The sequence below is a fragment of the Pundamilia nyererei genome, unplaced genomic scaffold (assembly GCF_000239375.1).
Source record: "Pundamilia nyererei isolate P.nyererei 1_Seehausen unplaced genomic scaffold, PunNye1.0 scaffold00072, whole genome shotgun sequence".
Taxonomy (NCBI): domain Eukaryota; kingdom Metazoa; phylum Chordata; class Actinopteri; order Cichliformes; family Cichlidae; genus Pundamilia; species Pundamilia nyererei.
Genome location: NW_005187473.1, coordinates 2317549 through 2322430, shown reverse-complemented (window position 1 = coordinate 2322430; position 4882 = coordinate 2317549).

The window sequence follows — 4882 nt, the reverse complement described above, 5'->3', positions numbered from 1 at the left end:
TTAAAAGGAATCAAGTGATCTCCGAGATAAATGCAGGCTCCTGAATGAAGCCAGTCACATTCCAGTTGAAACTGAGTCTCATTCTGTGTGCTTGTCTTATCTTTTTTCACTGTCTGCAAGATCATTTGTAGATCATTTGTAGATCATTTGGGCAAATTAAGCTGAGATTTCTTTCATGAAAGGAGGTTTTGACGGCTTGATCGACGAAGCTCCAACAAAAATATCTCATCGCGTTTGCTGTTACTCTTTGAATATATTTTCAAATTGATGGTGCGGTGTTGTTCAGACCTACTGTCTTCTCATTTTCTCCAAATTGTATTGTTATCTGAACTGCGCACACAGAATAGTTGATGAGCGGACAGAAATGCGCCTCTGCTGTAAACCAGCTAGTAAAGTCACTGTTTGCTTTCCTTCTAAAACAGATGAGGGAGAATAGGCAGCCTTCCACTGATGATGAAAAGTCATCTGATACATTATTAATTTTAATATTTAAAACTAAAAAATGGAAATTGTCTCACAAGAAATGAGTCGGCTGAATTCATGGTTTGATGGAAAGCAGTGAACATTAAATTTGAACCCAAAAAGCTGATCCTGTTCCTTCGGACATAGCGTTGCCTAAAATCATTGTTAGTCAGCGGTGCTGGTTTCTCTCATTATGCAAATGACGAGGTGATGAAACGTTTCTCCCACTGCTGCATCCAGGTGAATAGAATAAACTTTCTGTGATTTTCTTACCTGGATGATCGATCATGCATCGAGACATAGATTTACTTACTGTTCAAATTTTATGTAATTTGGAAACAAGATACTGGAGTAAAAATTATGATAAATATCGTTGAGAAAGAGTAACACCTTTAACATTGCTAGTTGCTTACTGTTCATTTCTGTTAGCTTGTTTAGATTACTATTTAAAAGTCTGGGGCAACACATTCAAAAGTTCAAGTCAATCATTATGGAAACTTCTAAAAACAGAGCAGTCGGAATGGTTCATCGTGCAGGATTTAGAGCAGGGGTGGGCAACTCCAGGCCTCGAGGGCCCTGCAGGTTTTAGATGTGTCCTTGAACCAACACAGCTGATTTAAATGGCTAAATTAGCTCCTCAACATGTGCTGAAGTTCTCCAGAGGCCTGGTAACGAACTAATCATGTGATTCAGGTGTGTTGACCCAAGGTGAGATCTAAACCCTCGAGGCCTGGAATTACCCACCCCTGATTTAGAGTCTGCAATTACATTCTATTTTTTTGAAGTTCGTGCACCTCTTAAAATAAAACTGCATATAATATGCTACCAGGAAATCTGCAGAGGATGCTTTTTTTTTTTTTTTTTGCACATGTCGAGGAGCGTGTCAGGTTACATTTCACTGTGTGTTATACTTGTATAACTATGCATGTGACAAATAAAGAACCTTGAACCTTGAACCTTTTGACAGAGATGGGGACAGTAACACAGGGGAAAGTTAAACTTCAAGTGTCTTAATTGACAAACAATATAATGTAATATAGATAGTTAATTTCCATTTGTGGAGTAAAACTGTGGAACAGTTTTCCAGCAGGACTACAGCAATTCCATCCATCCATCCATTCTCTTGCACTCTTGCAGTTAGCCAATTCCACTAACTGCAAAAACTAACATTAGAAAGAAAAAAATAAATTAAATTATGAATTAGCACAGGAACCTGGACCCATGACTAAACGATGACTGCTAAAAACTACAGTCATTGCCAAAGCAACACAATGATTTAATTTATTATAAAAATAGCACCAAATTTGCTAATAGTCCATTTTATTTACACAGACAGCACATAGACACTGTGACATCAACCAGTAGTTCATGAAGTGCCACTGGTAAACCACCAGACCAGATGCGGCAGTAAGAGGTGGATCTGACTGAGAATGAAAGAGGAGCATTTCCATGTGCCAGTGTACATGAGGTTGTCATCTCTATATTTTGGCCAAATTAGATGTTCAAAAAAAAGTTAAGAGACAAACATAAAAAAAGATAAGAATTTACCTGATAACCATCTGGACGCTGGCAAAAGAATGTTTTAAACGCCACAATTTTAAAATTGTGTTCACGAGGCAGGCTGACAAAGCAGCATGGCAGGATAATACTTTCATCACAGTTCACATAGCTTTGTTTCATCATTAATATCTCTTCTAAACCATATTAAAGCCAAACAAAATGATCCCTTCCCGCTGACACTCAGGGACAAAAGAGATTAGATCCACTTTCCTAACATGAATTAGTTAACATAAATGGCATAAAATGATTCCTTTCTACCTGCATGCCACACGGGGAGAATGGGAAAGAGTTGTCATATTTGATTAAATCACACACCATCTGTAGTACCTTCCTTTGGCAAGTAGAGTTTGAACAAACTCACAAACTGGCCTTTGACTGTTCTCTGCCTGAGGAGCTCAGTGGCTGCTTTGATGATAACGTGGTCCGACACTGTGACAGGAGCCAGGGAACGAGGCTTGACACCGCAAGCCCTCCCATCCTCCGTTATACATATTGCTCACTCTTCCTCGCGCACGTACACAAAAACCACAGGGGACTTGTCACCCACCCACGCTGAAATCTACCGCCCTGCTGTTCCACATTTTGAGTTATTACCTGTTTCTATTATATCGTTCACACAGTGCCAATAAAGCATGAATCGAGTTATGAGACGGGAACCAAGAGCTGAACATTTCAGCCTTTATTAAGCTGTCTGTTAGTGCAAGAGGAAGCGTCCGCGCACGTACACACACAGAGTTAAAGTTCCCACAATCAACACAGACAGAAACGGGAGAGCATAAAAGCACAGTGATCGCTTCAGAGATGAGCAGATGGGACGGTGTGAAGAGAGAAAGAGCTGGAGGAAGAGGAAGGCGAAGAGGGGAACTCAAATGAAACAGGAAATTAAATAAGATATCCTAATGTGAGGAGACAATTGGTAAGAAGTCATCAGACAACGTAGGCCACAGCAGCCTTGAAAGTTTATCAGTGCCTTCACAGGAATCACACAACCATAAGTACTATTTAATAAATGTGAAAGGGTCGTTATTCATGTGTGAATTGTAACGCCACAGAGTGCAGGGACAGTCAAAGGCGGTACAAGGAAATGTGAAAAATGCCACTACACTTTCTTTTGGTTTTTAAACACACTGCGCTTGTCACTGGGTAATTTCTCTTCTTTGTCATTCCAGTTGCATTCTTACAAATTTGTTTCCAGTTAGTGTGACACGCTCAAGGCCAATAAACCTTCACAAACATATTTGTGCAGTCGTCGGCTTGTGCGTGCTCGGCAAAAACGTGACAACATGTTTGTCTTTGTGTGCGTAACTCGGAAAGTCCTGGTGAGTGAACCGAGCAAAATGCCTGAACAGTCAGCTGTCGCCCCAACAGAACATGTACAAACTAAGATCACACTGTAAACAGGGGTGGCTATATTTTCTCAGTGTGGACATGCAATGTAAGTGATTCACTTTCATGTTTGTCTCGTCACAAAATAGTCCAGTTTGCACTTAGAGGCTTAGAGACCTTTAGTGAGATTTTCTAGAGATTACCTCCTAAAGTTTGGAGGTGTTTGATGGGCATTTTCTTTAAACTATTCCCACAAAACCTCATCGGTTGTCAAGCAACACAGGGTGTAGTGTGGCATTGCAAAACAGAGTGATAGACTGTTATCCTGTTTACATCTGTGGTCAGAAGTTTATGTACACTTGCACACTCATCATGGGAATGAATGCTGTGATAATATTAGACTTGAACTGTTCTTATTCCTGGGTGGAAGGAGTGAGCATCATACAATCATCAGAGTTTGTGTTCTTCAACCAGGCAGTATCAAATATGGCCTTTTCTTTGCGTTTTGCCTAGAAGTCCAGCATCCAGGAGTTATGCTGGTTGATTCCGAGACTGGTGTTTTGTACATGCCATTTAATGACGTTATCAGCTGAGGACCTGTCAGGTGTCAACAGTTCCTCCTTGCCCAGGTTTGCCTTCCATTTCCATTCCTAGAGCTAGTATGCAGAATTCTGTAAAGGGAGTAGTACGTTCCTTCTTCAGTTTTCTTGAATTTTATTTAAATCTGGAGCACCAGGGCTGGTGGCAGACACTCAGCTAGCAGATTTTATTTCTACGTTTTCAGTGAAGAATTTCCCATTTGTAGCAAACACAGCCTTGAAGGCCTAATAAATGGGCCGCTGTACGCCTACATTGATTTTCCAGCATTTGTCAATAACCATTTCCAGTATTTGAGATTCAATGAATGTCATTTTCATTCAAAAAAAAGAGTGGGTTTTTTTTTTTCTGTGGAATACAACAACATTTCTAAACTGATGGGTTTTGCTATTCACTCAGAGCTCTTTCTCCACGTTTTGATGGGTGTGTTTGTTACAGGCAAACATTTTCAGCATGGTTTAGTGGTTTGGATGAAATCCAGTGTAAACTGGACTTCCCATGCCCTTGCATCAGAAGAAGGGCATAAGAAGCATCCTGGCTCATAGCCAAAGGATGTGCAGGATTTTGATCAGCCTCCACCTTTCCCGAAGGCATCAAGTCACAGGTATTTTCTGTAACTTTGATGATTAATGATTGATAGTGAAAAAAACTGTTTGTTTTTATTCAATATTTAATATTCAATATTGAATTAAATATTAACCTCTTAAGCCCCAAGCCTAACTGATCAATACATGGCTAAAAGACTCAAATGTTTTGGGGTTCTTATATTTCTTTTAAATGGAAGGTTTTATCTCTTTGCAGTATTCATTAGGAGGATCTATTCAAAAGTGATGTTGAATAGCAATTGCACACTGCAAACGCTAATGATTTAGACTGCATAGAGTTCAGCCTGACAGAATCCAGCCAAAGCAAAGCATCTTAAAAATTTCACATTAAA